The sequence below is a fragment of the Notolepis coatsorum genome (assembly GCF_963971535.1).
Source record: "Notolepis coatsorum genome assembly, chromosome: 5".
NCBI lineage: Eukaryota > Metazoa > Chordata > Actinopteri > Aulopiformes > Paralepididae > Notolepis > Notolepis coatsorum.
Window position 1 is genome coordinate 10,415,217 of NC_140169.1, and position 19,643 is coordinate 10,434,859.

General features: G+C 47.4%; 1 pseudogene across 1 annotated transcript in view; it reads left to right on the forward strand.

Annotated features, from left to right (window-relative positions):
- Positions 1-19,347, forward strand: part of LOC311229262 — a 146,400-nt pseudogene extending 127,053 nt beyond the window's left edge. The window contains exons 10-11 of the transcript in view: positions 468-605; positions 19,251-19,347. The product of the transcript in view is annotated as an uncharacterized misc_RNA (transcript). The remainder of the gene's footprint in view (positions 1-467; positions 606-19,250) is intronic.
- Positions 19,348-19,643: the final 296 nt, after the last annotated feature.

Consider the following 19,643-nt stretch of genomic DNA (forward strand, 5'->3'; position numbering starts at 1 on the left):
CTGTCTCTCTCTTCCTTCCTCTCTTCCTTCTCTTCCTTCCTCTCTTCTTTCCTCTCCTCCCTGACTCGCATAGCCTCTCTTTCCTCCATCTGGAGATGGGCCAAACGTCTACTTGATTTACGAGTGGGAGAAGAAACAGAGGCACGCCCTGAGTGTACAGAGTCATCACTATCATTCTCCTCCCCCTTGGAAATGCCACCTCTCCGTTTTTGTACCGCACCAGCGTTTCGATCTAAACCACCAGTGTCCTCAGCTGCCTCGCCGTGCGCGACGTTCTCAGAGACATTTCCCTGGGCTATGGGCAAACTAAATATATTTGTATCCAACAACCCAGCCAGCACGATTGTTTTCAACTCCTCCTTACTTTTCGAACTTTGGACAGTAATGCCATAATGAACATGTTCTAATTGCTGATGACATCACTGGAGGAGGACTTATATATATGTGTGTGTGTGTGTGTGTTCTAGGCAGGAGTGTGTGTGGGTGAGAAAGGCCATGCCTCTGTCCAGCTACATGGGGATGGTGGAGTCCTTCTCCAGCTACCAGGCTCTGCTGAGGAAGGACCCACAGGAGGCAAAGACACTCTCCACAGACATAACCCAGAGGTAAAGCGTGCACACACACACACACAACGTTTTGCATCTGACTACTAATTCAAGCATCAAAAATCTTCAACTCGTGCAAAATGCGGCTGCACGGATACTAACTAGAACTAGAAAATTTGATCACATCACACCAGTTTTGTCCGCCCTACACTGGCTTCCTATCCAAGCCCGATCTGACTTTAAAGTGCTACTCCTCACCTACAAAATTTTAAATGGGCTTGCACCGCTCTATCTATCCGATCTCATCTCCCGATACTCGCCCGCTCGTGCTCTGCGCTCACAAAATGCGGGGCTTCTATCGATCCCTAGGGTTAAAAAGAAATCCGCCGGCCACAGAGCCTTTGTCTACCGCGCTCCCTACCTGTGGAACAAATTACCATCATCAGGTGCGCCTGCTCTGTCGAAGCTTTTAAATCCCTGCTTAAGACTCATCTTTTCTCTCTCTCCTTCAACCTACCCTGATCTCACCTGGTCGGGGAGCGTGAATATTTTAGGCAACCAACTTGTGTTTAGCGTTTCTCTGATTGGCCAATACGCCCATGTGACCACGGCAGCGCGAGAGAGCGGCAGCGCGGAAATAGGCTGTCTATTGCCTCGCGCTGCAGCGCGGAAATAGGCTGTCTATTGCCATTCTCTAAGTCAAACTCTAACCTTAACCAGCTCCTTAACAGCGCCTAAACTTAACCCTTCTAACCTTAAGCAACTCCGAAACAATGCCTAACCTTAACCAACTCCGAAACAATGCCTAAACTTAACCGGCGAAATGAATGCACGTTAAAAAATATTGCCATTCTCTAAGTCAAACTCTAACCTTAACCAGCTCCTTAACACTTTGAACGCCACTAGGGGGAGACGGCAAATCCCTCACCGTGCCAGACTCTTAAGAGGCTGATTTAGCGAAAACACATGATTTCCGCGGATAGATTTCTATATTATATATTTTAGCTATGTGGAAATGGTTGGGCTCATTTGACAATATGCTAGTTGATGTACAATACGCCAAAAGCCGTTTGTTGATCCATGCCGTCGTTCGTTCACAATTCCACGCCAAAAAAGGTAAATATTGGCCCAATTCGAGGCGCATTTCCTCAAAGTCGAGATATGAGCGTTTTGCTGCAGCAGCGCAAAATCATATTTCCTCGTCTGAAACACATTGTCCAAGTGCAATAATGTCATGAACTGTACACACAACACTTAGTGGTGTTTATCATTCATGAAATGCAATGCATATATTATATAGAGATATTTGTATCGATCACGTTGTATGCCTATATGCATTTTTATAATAATGTGTAGCTGTATGCTTCAAGTCCACACAATTACCGTACACATCTCTCGGCATACTAATATTACATATAGACATTTTCAAGGTAAATCAAAAATATGTATAGAAAACGCAGCAATTTAGCAAAACTGTGCATACGCTTCACATTCGATAAATGGGGGGGGGGGGGGGGGGGGGGGGGTAGATCATGATTGCATTTATTCCAAGTGCATAATGTCACACATTGTACACTATGCACTTGGAATAAATTCAATCATGATCAACCCCCCCCCCCCCCCCCCCATTTATCGAATGTGAAGCGTTGTCATCAAGTAAAGTATAAAATATCCCTATATGCATTGCATTTCATAAATGCTAAAACACTAAACCACTTCGTGTTTTACCATTCATGAAATGCAATGCATATAGGGATATTTTTTATATAGATTACGTTGCATGCCATATGAATTTTTATAATAATGTATATATATATATTATATTGCTTCAATTTCACACAATTACTGTATATATCAGCATACTAATATGTCTTCACAGCTGTTCGTGATGAATTTACCTGCATATCATGGTGTAGTCGTCCACAGGTATTCTGACATGTAATGCATGATGCCTGAATTTTCCCCAAGGGGATCAATAAAGGAATATCTTATCTCATTTTTGCATTGCATTGTATTCTGTATATTATAATCTAAGACACACAAGTTATAAAAATCATTGCATTATAAGTATATAATACACACTTGACACTTGATGGAGAGGAAGAAATGTCTTTACTTCAGATAAGTAGTGATTGCATTAGCAAGTGCACCATGTGTTCAACAGATACTCGACACACATGTTGTAAAAAACACATTGCATAATAATGTTCTGTATATACACACTTGACACTTGAAGTGTACAATATTTATTCACCATTGGGTACGCCATGTAAAGTGCATTCACATTCATGCTATAATATAAAAGCATAACGAACTATTTATAACACTTGAAGTGGACAATATGTGTTCACTTCAGGTAAGGCACACCGTGTACAGTGCATTACAGTAGCAAAAACAACATACAATGTGTATATATTCAAGTCCATTCATTTTCGACCTGTCAAAATGGTCGCTGCACATGTAAAATATGTTTAGTGTTGACCTGACAAAATGGCAGATAACCATTATGTGTGTGCATCAGCACACATGTACATTTATAAAGGTATTGTGTTCAACCCATCCTCTGCACACTATAAACACTTCTTCAGAGAAAAGCACCATTGGGTACGCCATGTAAAGTGCATTCACATTCATGCTATAATATAAAAGCATAACGAACTATTTATAACACTTGAAGTGGACAATATGTGTTCACTTCAGGTAAGGCACACAGTGTACAGTGCATTACAGTAGCAAAAACAACATACAATGTGTATATATTCAAGTCCATTCATTTTCGACCTGTCAAAATGGTCGCTGCACATGTAAAATATGTTTAGTGTTGACCTGACAAAATGGCAGATAACCATTATGTGTGTGCATCAGCACACATGTACATTTATAAAGGTATTGTGTTCAACCCATCCTCTGCACACTATAAACACTTCTTCAGAGAAAAGCACCATTGGGTACGCCATGTAAAGTGCATTCACATTCATGCTATAATATAAAAGCATAACAAACTATTTATAACACTTGAAGTGGACAATATGTGTTCACTTCAGGTAAGGCACACCGTGTACAGTGCATTACAGTAGCAAAAACAACATACAATGTGTATATATTCAAGTCCATTCATTTTCGACCTGTCAAAATGGTCGCTGCACATGTAAAATATGTTTAGTGTTGACCTGACAAAATGGCAGATAACCATTATGTGTGTGCATCAGCACACATGTACATTTATAAAGGTATTGTGTTCAACCCATCCTCTGCACACTATAAACACTTCTTCAGAGAAAAGCACCATTGGGTACGCCATGTAAAGTGCATTCACATATGTACATAGTGTGTTAGTTAGTAAAGTGAGCCATATGTACTCTGTGAAACTCTGTGAAAATAATCAGCAGCTAACACCAGGACACTGATGAACGGCATTGACAATATAGACCAACATTGCTACTCTGAAAGTGGACCAAGAATAGTGTTTCAAATATATCCATGTGCACAGTAAATTTTGCAGAGTAAATTTTACTCAAACTGAGTCCATTTGAGCCCAAATGGACTCAGTCTATGCTAATATTCTGGTCTGGCTGAAATAGCTCCTGTAATCGGTTGACAAGGTAATCTAGGACCGGGCGTACTTTGTACAGTTTATCAGCCTTGTCTGCTCTCTCGTTGTTGCTAAAATGTAGAAACCTCCAAATGACCTGGTATCTATTACGTGCCATTGTTTTGGAGAAATAGGCGCAATGGAAACATTTTAGAGTTGACCAGTACAGTTTGAGTAAAATGTACTCAGTTTGAGTAAAATATACTCAGCAAAATTTACTGTGTGCCAACACCTTTGTTCTGTACAACCAGTAATACCTATATTGTGAAATACTTACACTATTTACAAGACACTATACAATATACTACACACCCTCAATAACCCTACGCTCTGCATCGTCTGGCCGCCTCAGACACACATTGTTACTCAGCTGATAGAGTTGTGCCCGTCCTGATGACTTGTCGTACAGAACCTGTAAGTTACTTTGGATAAAAGTGTCAGCTAAATTACTAAATGTATACACTCATATATTGTTGTGAAGGATCAGATTAAACCGAATATGTATATTTATTTATATATATATTTAATTGTATTTGTATATCGTTTGATATCCCCTGTATATTCCTTGTACAATATGCATTGAATATCCCCGTTTCTACTAAACAGCCCATAATAGTTTCATTCTACCATTGGACGAGAACCTGGCGCCAGGTTGCCATACCCCTAGGTCCAAGTTCAATCGTGCCGCCTAACATGTCGAGGCAACCCCCGGTTCCGCGCAGTAATATGCTGGGCGAAATACGAATGGTACTATTTGTTCATAGCGCATATATATATGGCGCTCGTAAAGTAGAACTTTCTTTTAGTCCAGTTCTTTACCCTCCAACAGAGTGACAGACGCAAAAGCCTCCCCACGACGCACGTGCGGTGTAGTAAGGCCTACTTGGCCCAGAATAGGCATTGAGATATCGTGTAGATTAATAGTTGAATGGTCATAGTTTGGCACCATACCGTCGAGTTGGACGTATTCTATTAAGCTAATAATAGTCTATTTATGTATGGTGCATCGTTCGGTTAGAGTTCTACAGTTATCAGTACCCCCATCGTTCCTGACGTTATCTGGACGCTTAACCAGGCTGGTCAGACCCCTAGTGGTGATTGCATCCGAGGAGCTCCGGGCCAAGAGCGACTGGACCTGTATATTGGATTACTCTACCCAGACGACGGCGAGCCTTCCACGGCTTGGATTATGCTTTGTGTGCTTTGATTATTCCATGGATAAAGGCCAACACTGCCGAGTGTTGGAATTACCCCCCGGAGAGGACTCCAGGTGAGACGGCGCTCTACACGTGAGGTCGCCTCACGTCTCTCCATTGTGGACCGGCAAGATACCATTCCACAGAGGGTCCAGCTGTATTCGTCTGTGGCCCGAGGTTCTGTGGGCACCGTGTCCAAGACTTTGGATTCTCCCAAGACACCGTCGGCCAGATGGGATACCGCCAGTGACTTCTCTAACCCCCCCCTCCTACTGTCTTACAACCAGCGGGACCCCCCCCCCCCCCCCTTAGTGTATCCAGCTATAATCATTTAAGTACCATCGCTATCGTTTCCTAAATATTCCAGGTTGTATACTTACTCCCTGCGCAACCAGAGATTGGACATTCAATGTTGATTTACCTACGAATACTCATTTGCCATAAAAGTGCATATTCCATATTTCAAATCATAATTGTAATTAAGTGATCGTTGTATACACCCTTTGCTGTATTAAACCTTCGATTTGGTACATTTGTGTTGGTTCGTTTCATCAGGTGGGAAAGTGTTCATCATACTTATATCTTGTACTGGGTGGCCAGAAGTTAAAGTACATGAGGTAGTGGTATTAAATATCATATCTAACAATACAGTCAGGGAATTGTACCCCTCAGTTACAATTGGTCCTTCGAGCCGGAGGGTAACTAGTGTAATATTAATATAGTGTTATTAATATCGAAATGGCCTATGATGAACACTCCACGAAACGATCCTCCTAACCTAGAACGCCCGCGGCGCAGACGACATACACCTCAGTACTTAGAGGCTTACACTGTCAGTCAACTACCTAGCCTTCGACAAACGGTAAACGTGGTAAAAGTAGAAAGTAAAATTATGTCTGACCTTGACGACCAGGTTTCCCCGACCACAGAGGCCCTAGTAGGTCCTAATGTAACTGACCAGGCCCACGGTGGGGACCAGGAGGGAATTGACATGCCTTTACCCCCCGCCACTACTAAAGAAGTAGTCCCCGACAAGCCCCGGGAGGAAGACAACCCTACAGAGAGAGAACTCTGCACGGAAGAAGAGGAGGAGAGCGCCGAGGAACTAGAGCTCCAGGACTCCCCAACGAGTACCCCCAGGAGCGGCTCACGCAGGAGCGGCTCACCTCCACAACCGCCTTCCCCCAGAGAAGCGGCGAGGATGCTACAACAGGCGTTCCTCGTCCGCCTGACAGCCTCTACCGAACGCGATCGACTTCAGGGTGAACGCGACCGTCTCCAAGCACAGGCGCTTAGCGAGCGCGAACATTTTACTATTGAAAGAGAACGCCTCCAAGCGCAGCAACGGAGCGAAGAAGAGCGCATACGCCGGGAGATGAGACGGCGGGAGATGAGACGCCTTCAGACGGAAATTAATATGATAAGAGACCGGGCCGCAGCAGAGCGCGCCGCCGCCGCAGCAGAGCGCGCCGCCGCCGCAGCCCAGCGCGCCGCTGACGGTGCCCAAAGAGAAGCCCAGCGCGTCGCTGACTATGCCCAAAGAGAAGCAGAGCGCGCCGCCGCCGGAGCCCAGCGCGTCGCTGACTATGCCCAAAGAGAAGCAGAGCGCGCCGCCGCCGAAGCCCAGCGCGCCGCTGACTATGCCCAAAGAGAAGCAGAGCGCAACATCGATCTCATCCCGCGCCAAGCCGAGCGCGACACACTACAAGCCGAGCGCGACAAGTTAATGGCGCAGCTAAGGAAGCGGCTGATGATCCCCAGGGCAACACCCTCTCCCTCCACCAGGGGTTCAAGGAACTCGTCGAGACAACAGTCAAGAGCAGCGCCTCCTAAACGAGCAAGCGACCCTGAACTTGACCAACAGACAAAGCCTATACCCCCCGCAGACCCCCTTCCCAGACCGGTCCAAGCGAGACCCAGCTACAAGGAAGGAGTGGCATACACTGCGGAGAAGCAAGATAAACGATTACAGGATCTGGAAGATCTGATAGAGGAAGAAGAGGGAGAGGAGGAGAACCAAGCCCGACGACAGCACAGTACTCCACCGGACCAGGAGGTCCCATACAGTCCAGGCTATAACCCCGCGGCGCTGCGCTACAGACCCCCGACTCTATTCACGGGTGAGCACGACGCACGACCAGCCCCGAGGAATAGCACCTGGACCAGCTGGCTATGGTGCCCTGCCGGTACCAGCCCACAGAGAGACCAAGAGGACCCAGCAGCAGATGAAGAGGTCCAACACAGTGTGAAGAACAGTTTCTACGTGGACAACTGTTTACAAAGCGTCTCGACTCAAGAAGAAGCCGAGGCTCTCCTAATCAAGTTACGCGCCTCCCTAATCAAAGGCGGCTTTGATCTCAGGCAGTGGGCCAGCAGCGACCCGCACGTATTGCGCAGCCTCTCCTCCGCAGACAAGGCTGCCAGCAGCGAGACCTGGATGGCGACAATCCCAGGAGAAGCCCAAGAAATGACACTAGGATTAGTCTGGCGCTTCAAAACAGACTCGCTCCACTATAGACACAAACCCTTGGCTCCAGAGCAAGGAAGGTCGGCGGCGATACCGACCACCAGACGGAGTGTGTACAGAACACTCGCCAGACAATATGACCCGTTGGGATGTATTCTACCTTACACCACCAGGGCAAAGATGATTGTACGAGCACTATGGGACAAGGACCAGGGCTGGGACGACCCAATACCTGCACACCTTGCCTCAACATGGAGAGAGTGGGAGACGGAACTCCGCTCACTCCCAGGTGTCAATATACGCCGCAGCTGCTTCCCATCCACAGTGAGGCCAGAGACATGCGAGATTGAGCTACACGTCTTCAGCGACGCCTCCGAAGTAGCCTACGGATCGGTTGCCTATTTGCGTGCCCAAGAGATGGGAGGAGAGATACACACTGCTTTCATACTGGCCCGCTCAAGAATAGCCCCACGTAAGCAACAATCTATCCCACGTCTAGAGCTCTGCGCAGCCCTCGCAGGAGCGCATCTAGCCACGTTAATCCAACGTGAACTCACCATTCCGGTGCATAGAACAATCTTGTGGTCAGATTCCACGACAGTACTCACATGGATTAAGTCTGATTCATGCAGATACAAAGTCTTCGTGGGAGTCAGAGTCACCGAGATTCAAGAATTAACAGAAGAAGCAAGCTGGAGGTATGTGGATACCAAACACAACCCAGCTGACGTCATCACCCGGGGAATGTCCCTGGATGACCTAACCCGTCGCAACATCTACAGTGACGGACCAGCATTCCTCCAGCTCCCGGAAGGAGATTGGCCTACGCCCACCCCGAGGGAAGCAAGTAACGAGGAGGCTGAGAACAAGAAGCCTATGTTCTGTGGACTGAGCACTGTCGCCTCCACAGACCCCAACATAGATGACTGCACTACCCTAGAGAGTGCGCAACAAAGAACATTCCTGCGGCACCACCCAGAGATTCAGTCCACCACTGACATGTCAGCAGCTGACTACGAAGAAGCAGAACTTCTTCTACTACAACGAGCCCAGAGAGACTCGTTCCCCGATGAGCTAGACTGTCTACAGGGAGGAAACCCCGTCCCATCAGACAGCAGACTGATTCACCTGGCACCAGAGAGTGACGCACATAATCTCATCAGAGTGGGTGGTCGCCTGCGGAGAGCCCCCGATCTACCAGATGACATTAAGCACCCGATCGTCTTGAACAGCCGACACAAGGTCACAGAGCTGATCATAAAGAAATACGACGAGGATGTACACCACGCAGGAGCAGAGAGAGTCTTCGCGGAGATCAGACGTCGTTATTGGATATCGCAAGGGAGAGAAGCAGTACGGCGCTTCCAGCGAACCTGTCTAGACTGCCGTAAGTGGCGCGCGCAGCCCAGCATACCACGGATGGCTGACCTACCCCCCTGTCACCTCCGAATCGGCGACAAGCCATTCCACTCCACAGGCATGGACTGTTTTGGCCCGTTGTATATAAAGAGAGGAAGAGGCACCGAGAAGCGGTGGGGTATTGTATTCAAATGCATGACCACCAGAGCGATACATATCGAGCTCCTTCCGACCATGAGCACAGACTCATTCCTTATGGCCTTCCGGAGATTCACATCACGGAAAGGAAAACCGTCTACATTGTTGTCTGATCACGGGACCAACTTCAAAGGCGGAGAAAGAGAGCTGAGAGAGAGCTTCCAAGCTATGGGCCCAGAACTTAAGACCCACCTCGCTCCAGCCCAGATTGACTTCCAGTTTAATCCCCCGAACGCACCCCACTTCGGTGGAACCTGGGAACGAGAAGTACGTTCTATAAAGACAGCCCTGTATGCCGTACTCGGAGCCCAGACTGTGGCAGAGGAAGTCCTAATGACAGTCCTCACGGAGATCGAGGGAGTATTGAACTCAAAGCCCCTCGGTTACGTCTCCAGTGATGTAGCAGATGTCGACCCAGTCACCCCCAACACACTCCTAATGGGGCGGCTGGACCCCGCGCTACCCCAGACAATGTACAGGCCCGAAGAAGCGAACGGCCGAAGAATGTGGAGGTACAGCCAAGTACTCACTGACAAGTTTTGGAGCAGCTTCCTACTTCACTACCTACCGTCTCTACAGACCCGCCAGAAGTGGGTAAAAGAGAGAGACAATTTGACAGAAGGAACAGTCGTCATGATAATTGACCAGTCACTACCCAGAGCTATGTGGCCGGCTGGCCGCGTAAGCAAAGTGATCACCGGTGCCGATGGCAAGGTCCGAGCAGCTGAAGTACTCGTCCAAGGGCGCACTTACACACGTCCCGTGGCGAGGCTCATAGAACTGCCCCGACTCCCAGATACTATCGATGATGACCATGACCCTATGACTTTGTGAGTTGACTGACCCTTACAGCGGACCTTGAGTGGAAGACAGTGCGGTTAATCTGTCTCTGCTTAGCTAATTAGGTGGGACTAATTAGGGGGCGGCTGTTGTGAAGGATCAGATTAAACCGAATATGTATATTTATTTATATATATATTTATTGTATTTGTATATCGTTTGATATCCCCTGTATATTCCTTGTACAATATGCATTGAATATCCCCGTTTCTACTAAACAGCCCATAATAGTTTCATTCTACCATTGGACGAGAACCTGGCGCCAGGTTGCCATACCCCTAGGTCCAAGTTCAATCGTGCCGCCTAACATGTCGAGGCAACCCCCGGTTCCGCGCAGTAATATGCCGGGCGAAATACGAATGGTACTATTTGTTCATAGCGCATATATATATGGCGCTCGTAAAGTAGAACTTTCTTTTAGTCCAGTTCTTTACCCTCCAACAGAGTGACAGACGCAAAAGCCTCCCCACGACGCACGTGCGGTGTAGTAAGGCCTACTTGGCCCAGAATAGGCATTGAGATATCGTGTAGATTAATAGTTGAATGGTCATAGTTTGGCACCATACCGTCGAGTTGGACGTATTCTATTAAGCTAATAATAGTCTATTTATGTATGGTGCATCGTTCGGTAGAGTTCTACAGTTATCAGTACCCCCATCGTTCCTGACGTTATCTGGACGCTTAACCAGGCTGGTCAGACCCCTAGTGGTGATTGCATCCGAGGAGCTCCGGGCCAAGAGCGACTGGACCTGTATATTGGATTACTCTACCCAGACGACGGCGAGCCTTCCACGGCTTGGATTATGCTTTGTGTGCTTTGATTATTCCATGGATAAAGGCCAACACTGCCGAGTGTTGGAATTACCCCCCGGAGAGGACTCCAGGTGAGACGGCGCTCTACACGTGAGGTCGCCTCACGTCTCTCCGTTGTGGACCGGCAAGATACCGTTCCACAGAGGGTCCAGCTGTATTCGTCTGTGGCCCGAGGTTCTGTGGGCACCGTGTCCAAGACTTTGGATTCTCCCAAGACACCGTCGGCCAGATGGGATACCGCCAGCGGCTTCTCTAACCCCCCCCTCCTACTGTCTTACAACCACCGGGACCCCCCCCCCCCCCCCCTTAGTGTATCCAGCTATAATCATTTAAGTACCATCGCTATCGTTTCCTAAATATTCCAGGTTGTATACTTACTCCCTGCGCAACCAGAGATTGGACATTCAATGTTGATTTACCTACGAATACTCATTTGCCATAAAAGTGCATATTCCATATCTCAAATCATAAATGTAATTAAGTGATCGTTGTATACACCTTTGCTGTATTAAACCTTCGATTTGGTACATTTGTGTTGGTTCGTTTCATCAGGTGGGAAAGTGTTCATCATACTTATATCTTGTACTGGGTGGCCAGAAGTTTAAAGTACATGAGGTAGTGGTATTAAATAACATATCTAACAATACAGGAATTGTACCCCTCAGTTACATATATCATAACACATACTACGGGGAAGTACGCACCCATCCATATATATATATATATTTCATGGAGAGTGTTTCAAGAGAGTTTATGCTAGCGATAATGCTCAGCTAGCATAATCTCTCTTTGTGTGGTAGGGTGTGAAACACTCTTGATGTAGGGGGACTCCACACTTCGAGCAGTATGATCTGGTTTCCCGCCTAATGCCTTTTTTCTTACAGACCCGGCACTCTCTCGTGGGATGCGTCTTTTTTGGGGTGGGTGGATACTTCTCCATAACATGAATTTTTAGCTTGCCATCCAACCTGCAGTGTGGATCTGTCTTTTGGGCCCTGGAAGCTCCCTCCCACCTCACACCCCCCACCCCCCCACCTGCGGCACCTGCCTCTGCCTCATCTGCCTCACCTGCGGCACGTGCGGCACTGGCCACTGTGCGAGCTAAAGCGGCTGCATCTGCCACATCACACAAGTCAGCGATGACTTGTATTTGAAACTGCATGAGTGACTTGTGCGGTCCTGTTGGCTGTCTGACTCTGTACAGAACATAGGCATTGTTCATGGCTATTTGAAGCAAATATACTACGAACTTCTTGGTCCACTTTGCAGTCTTCCTAATGAACGGATAGTACGAAATGTGTTGATCTAACTTGTCGACTCCGTTCATGCACACGTTATACGTGAGCACGCAGTCTGGCTTCATTGCCGGTACCTTAGTCCTATGACCCTTCTTCCAGACGAGTGTTTCCATTAGAGTGCCATGGTGAAAGCTGCTGATCATTTTGACAATCCGCTTGTCTCTCCAGGCGATAACCATGACCCGATTGTTGTGCAGGGCCATGGTCTCGCCCACCGGCAGCTCAACATTGGTTACACGCTTTATCTGCACCGGTTCTCCCCGGTGCATCCTCAAGGTACCGCAGATGTGGGTCCTCAACTGTAGGAGTATGTCAGACAAGGCCACAGAATTGTAGAAATTATCCATATACAAAAAATAACCTTTGTTCGACAGACGTCCTAGGAGCCCAACAACCGTGTCCTTGAGGGGTACATAGTCCCCACAAAATGGTCGCAGTGAAAAGCAGTAACCAGTGTGAGAATCACAGAGCACATATGACCTGATCCCATATTTGGTGGGCTTCAGGGGGCTGAACACTCTGAATTTTTGTTTGCCACGCCAGGCCAGCATCCCCTCGTCTATGCTAATATTCTTGTCTGGCTGAAATAGCTCCCGGAATCGGTTGACAAGGTAGTCAAGGACCGGGCGTACTTTGTACAACAATTTTAGCAGACTGTCTGCTGTCCCTGGTGCAAAAAATTAGAGTCCTGAAGCCCCACCAAATGACCTGGGATCTATTACGTGCCATTGTTTTGGAGAAATAGGCGCAATGGAAAAACTTTAGAGTTGACCAGTACATATATAATTGCGGCTTCCGATCTATCCCCGTTAGGAATAGTATCCCTAAGAACTTCCACAATTCTGCAAGGGTGACAGCCGTCCAACTGCGTAGCCTGTTACTCTGCCTGTTGGGATCAATGACGGCCATTGTTTGTTCAGCATACAAGTTTGTTTCCTGTACAATGCCACCCATGAGTTCATCGGTGAGGAACAGCCGCAGAAAGGCAAGGGCTTGGTGGATGTGATGGTGGCCGCATCGTGTAGTGGTCCTGGCTCTGCGTCAAATGTAAATTTAAGTGGCACAAAACTGTCTGTACCTTTGATCCACTCATCGCTCCCACCAGCAGCTGTGCTTTTACGGCCTCGACCTCTGCCTCTGCCCCGACCTCTGCCCCGGCCTCGACCTTTGCCTGTAAATTATGAGATTACAATAACTAACTGGTATACTACAATGCACTGTAGACACATTCATATAATACATATTTAGAAACTTGTGTGAGTGAATGAGTCAGTATGAGATAGTGATCAAAACTCACCCCGCTGCTTAGCGTGGACATCCTCTTCTTCAGAAGAATCTGTATCTGCCTCAGCAGCTGGTCCTGCTTTCGCTGACGCTGAAGCTGAAAAAGGGACGTCAGCTTTGTCACAATGCATGAGAGAGAAAGAGAGAGATAGAGAGAGCGAGATATATACACACCTATCGGAGGTGTGCATGGTCTCCTTGCTGTACGCATGGCAACTTCGACATCGGAGTCAACGTACTCCATGTCATCGATTGCGCCTTCTGCAATCTCCTCCACAGAGTCTGTGTCAGAATCTGCAATAAAAAAACAGTAAAGTCAGATTTTTGAGAGAGAGGAGAGGACACACACCGTTTAGAGAGATAGAGAGAGAGAGAGAGAGAGAGAGAGAGAGAGAGAGAGAGAGAGAGAGAGAGAGAGAGAGAGATAGAGAGAGAGAGAGAGAGAGAGAGAGAGAGAGGAGAGAGAGAGAGAGAGAGAGAGAGAGAGAGAGAGAGAGAGAGAGAGAGAGAGAGAGAGAGAGAGAGAGAGAGAGAGAGAGAGAGAGAGAGAGAGAGAGAGAGAGAGAGAGAGAGAGCAGGGGTGGGGGGTGGGGATGGGGGTTACATGCAACATCAAAAGACAACTAACCCTAACACAGAGACAGAGACAGAGAGAGATAGAGAGAGAGAGTGCAGGGGTGGGGGGTGGTGGGGGGTGGTGGGGGGTGGGGATGGGTGGGGGGTGGGGATGGGGGTTACATGCAACATCAAAAGACAACTAACCCTAACACAGAGACAGAGACAGAGAGAGATAGAGAGAGAGAGAGAGAGAGTGCAGGGGTGGGGGGTGGTGGGGGGTGGTGGGGGGTGGGGATGGGTGGGGGGTGGGGATGGGGGTTACATGCAACATCAAAAGACAACTAACCCTAACACAGAGACAGAGACAGAGAGAGATAGAGAGAGAGAGAGTGCAGGGGTGGGGGGTGGGGAACTAACACCTGCAGGCTGCATGTATATATGCCCAGCAGATAGAGAGAGAGAGAGAGAGAGAGAGAGAGAGAGAGAGAGAGAGAGAGAGAGAGAGAGAGAGAGAGAGAGAGAGAGAGAGAGAGAGAGAGAGAGAGAGAGAGCAGGGGTGGGGGGTGGGGATGGGGGTTACATGCAACATCAAAAGACAACTAACCCTAACACAGAGACAGAGACAGAGAGAGATAGAGAGAGAGAGAGTGCAGGGGTGGGGGGTGGGGAACTAACACCTGCAGGCTCCAAGGTGGGGATGGGGGGTTACTAACTAACATGCCCAACATACATAAACAATTGAGCCATGCATGCGACATCAAAGCACATCAAAAGACAACGTGGCTACTGGCGCTACTTCAATCACTGCAATTTACCATGCTGCATTGAGACCAGATCAAAGACCACGTGGCGATATCATGCATGCAGTCACAAAACATTCTAAAATCAAATTGTAATTTGATATGCATAAACTTACCAATTCTCCGATTGTACGGCCAAATACCCTCCAGTTCTTGCATGGGTTCATCATCGTCGTCCATGTCTTCCATGTCCATTCTGCCTGGACCTATAAAGATATATAATAAATCACAGTTAGCATCAATGGTCAAACATTCAATCATGGACCAGGCCATATCTAGGCCGTGCACTTTGCTTTTCATGACATTGACTAAACACATGCATATATTCGCGTTACTGTGTATATACCCCGCGTTACAGACGCAATATAGCGACACAATAATAATAATTCATTGATTTTTATAGCACTTTTCAAAGACCCACATTCGCTGATCATATACATACGCTGCACATGCATATATTAGCTTTAGCTTGCAATGTATCTACAAACATTCGATCATACGAGATACATTCACGCACATGGATTCAATAAACACATGCATATATATATATATATATGTATTCGAGTTACACATGCCTTGAATTGACCATTTATTGAATTGAAATTACCTGGCATCCACTCGTCATTATCATCAGCGATGTCGATCTCAGACTTGTCCGTGGTGTGGGAGGACGGCGGCGACACATGCCGGGTCTTCGCAACCCTCTTCATTGTTGCTCTGACCGGGAGTGGCGCGATCGTTACCGGAGAACTGATCGGTGCCGGCCTCACCTGAGGCGGAGGTGCACGGCTTGTACCCGCTGTAGCTGCGGTAACCGGGGCCCTGACCCGCTTCTTTGTTGCTCTGACCGGGAGCGGCGCGATCGTTACCGGAGAGCCGGTGGCAGCGGCCACGACCAGAGAACTGATCGGTGCCGGCCTCACCTGAGGCGGAGGTGCACGGCTTGTCCCAGCGACAGCTGCGGTAACCGGGGCCCCAACCCGCTTCTTTGTGGCTCTGACCGGGAGCGGCGCGATCGTTACCGGAGAGCCGGTGGCAGCGGCCACGACTGGAGAACTGATCGGTGCCGGCGGAGGTGCACGGCTCGTCCCAGCGGCAGCTGGTGGAACCGGGGCCTGGGTGAACGGCAGTGTGGTCTGGACGTATCGGTCCGGGAGTTTGCCTCTCCTTACCGACTTCCTCGTTCTCCTCATTGTGAATACCTACTCTCAACTATTACTATGAAAACGGCTATGAAAATCTACTAACTAGTGTTACTAAAACACGGACTAAGCACTTATCTAAAAGTGCTGTACTTGCTACAGTACTGCAACTAATATTACCTGGTACTACAAAAGAAAATAAGTATTACAAAATGATGAAAATATATTATCAATCACTACTACTACTAGAAATACTATCACTACTACTATCAATGCTAAATGCTCAAAATCAAATCAAATCAAAACGCTAATCTCTCTATCTATCTATCTATCTATCTATCTATCTATCTATCTCTCTCTCTCTCTCTCTCTCTCTCTCTCTCTCTCGATCTCTCTCAATGATAACTGTATTCACAAAATCCAAAGACGCACTGAGCTCACGCTGGGTGTGTTCAGGTTAAATATCAGGTGGGCAGGTCAAGATCGTCACGATCTTTACTATCGACCAATCACAGCAGAGATCCATCATCCTTATAATAATGCAGGTAGATTGACTGATAACATTATACATGTGTTACAACATAGGGCTCTACTGCCACCTGGCGGAATCGAGCGAAGTTGCATGTCTAGACGTTCAGAAATGTGGTAGCAAGATGGCCGCCGATGTATAGTTCACGAAAAAAAAAGAAAAATTAAAATTAAAAAAATCCGAGAAATCTTGTGAGTGGCATGCAACCACCTTAAAAAAAACCAGAGAAATCTCGTGAGTGGCACTCAAAGTGTTAACAGCGCCTAAACTTAACCCTTCTAACCTTAAGCAACTCCGAAACAATGCCTAACCTTAACCAACTCCGAAACAATGCTTAAAGTTATGCCTAAACTTAACGGTGAAAGAATGCGAATGCACGTTAAAAAAAAAAATTAAAAAAATGTAAGGGAATCGAACTAGCCAGCAACGAGCCATAGGATCCACAGCCATGCAGCGTTGCCAATTGAGCTATTTCTGGATACTGAATAAGGGGCGGTTACTGGCATATAATGCTGCCGCGACGGAGCTCCGCGGCCGCTACGCTCTGCTGCTGCCGCGTCGCCGCGGGGGCGTGGCTAGACGCAAGTTGGGCGTGGTTAGACACAAGTTGGTTGCCTTTAATATTTAGGCGGTCGGGGACTGACCTTTAGATTAATCTGTCTAGTTTAGTTAGGGTACAGGGTACTACATGGTACTACTGGGTAGTTTACTACAGGGTAGTTTAGTTAGGGTACAGGGTGCTGCATGGTACTACAGGGTACTGCATGGTACTACATGGCACTACAGGGTACTACATGGCTCTACATGGTACTACATGGCACTACAGGGTACTACATGGTACTACATGGCACTACAGGGCACTACGGGGTACTACATGGCACTACAGGGTACTACAGCGTACTACAGGGTATTACATGGCACTACGGGGTACTACATGGCACTACAGGGTACTACATGGCACTACAGGGTACTACATGTCTGCTCTTTTGCAGCACCACAAACATGGGAACTCTCTAACTCTTCCCCCCTCACCCCCCTTCCCTCCCCCCTTCCCTCCCCCCCCTCCCTCCCCCATCTCTCTGAGTGCCTGTCTCCTGGCGCTGACTAAGGTGATGGATGCCTCGGGGTCTTGGCCAAGATTGTAGTGACTGCTCTACATGCACCTCCGAGGCCTTGGATCAGTTATTTACCGTCGTCTGTCCGTGGTCCTGTCAACTGATTAACAGTATTAACAGACTGTTAACAGATTAACAGTCAACACGGTTTCATTGCTGGGTTAAGTCCTTCTATTCTATTCACATAATATGCTTACTTCATATATCTACTCCATTCACATATATGCTTACCACTTGTATCTATTGCTATGTCCACCCACTACAATCACATGAGCTGTCTAACGCCTGTCCCGTCTCCCTGTCCCCCTATGACTTGCTGTCCTGGAGTGCTGACCGGAGTGTCGGACATCCCGTGATGAAGGCCGGGAGGTTGCGACCCCCTCTGCATGCCCCCCTGTCTCCGGAGGTCTCGTAGTGGTGACCGGAGTGCCGGACGTCCCGCGATGATGTCGGGGAGTTCACGACCCTCTCTGCGCCACCCCCTATCTCCCTGTCTCCGGCTGTCCCTGAGCAATGACCGGAGTGTTGAATGTCCCGTGACTAAGACGGGGAGGACGTGACTCTCTTTGCGCCACCCCTGTGCCTCAAATAGATCCGCTATCAGCTCTATCTTTAATCTTTCAAAATGTTCAGTTGCTATCGCTATTAGCTTTATCTTTAATCTTTCAAAATGTTCAGTTGCTATTGCATGCACTCATCTGTGTTTCACTACACACATGAGTGCATGCTTACCAACTGTCCGTCTGCAACACTACTATCACCAACATCTAAGAAGGGAGATCCCCCCTTGAATGGCCCTTCTAAGGTTTCTCTTTTTTTGCATTCATCTAAAAATGTTTGGACCTTATGGTGTTCTTGTTCTGTTCTTGACTTATTGTTATGTTTTCTTCTTGACTTGTTTAAAGAAGACCTGTACGGCCCATGGGGACATTAACGTGTGTTGTCGGGCCTTATAAATAAATTTGATTTGATTTGATTTGACTACACTGATGATGGCAGTTACGATGGGTGTGTTTACTTTAGATCTTAAAATGACGACACACAGACATCATCACCAACAACAATCACCACCAACACCGCTGTGAAGGAAGGGTGCACTGCATTTACAAACACAAGGCAAAATTAGATCATTTTATCTCAATTATCTTGTTTTCATGATCGTGGGAAGTCAAAATCATAATAGAAATTGAAACTGGATTAATTGCCCAGCCCATCACACATAGGCCTTTCACACCGGCCGGAGCCGGTTCCCGAACGTAATGTCAAACCGGCCGGCCTGTTCACACCGGGAATAATTGGTTCGGAACATGAAGAATTAGTGCTCAGTGTTTTCTTAGAGGGCCGAACTAAAGCCTCTGTCATGTTCCGAACCAATTATTCCTGGTGTGAGCGCGCCGGCCGGTTCGAGATTACAATCGAGATTACGTTTTCCCGGTGTGAAAGGCCTCAGCTCCCTGAACCAGGACTTGGTCCTGATTCTGTTCAGTAGCAGTAAAACTCTCTCTCTCTACCAGGTTGCTGTCAGCGATGGGAACATCCTCTACCGAGACTGAGGTTGTGGTGGGAGTGAGATATTTCTACCTGCTAGCCTGCAAACCAGGGGGAGACTGACTTCTCACCCGCACCAAGTCCTCCACTGGCTCACCTTTCCAATCCAGCCTCAAGACCCATCTCTTCTCCACTGCCTTCTTTTAGCACAGCGGTTCTCAAACTACGGGTTGAGTAGGTGATATATATAATTTTTTAATGTTCTGGCAACATACTTTGGCTAAATATGCCTAGTTTTATAAATGTGTATTTATAACATAGTGCTGTAATTAAAATGTCTAATAAATATGCATGATCAAGTTCAACAACGTGTGCCTTTATTTTGATATTCCTTAATTCCACGTTGAAATTACACGATA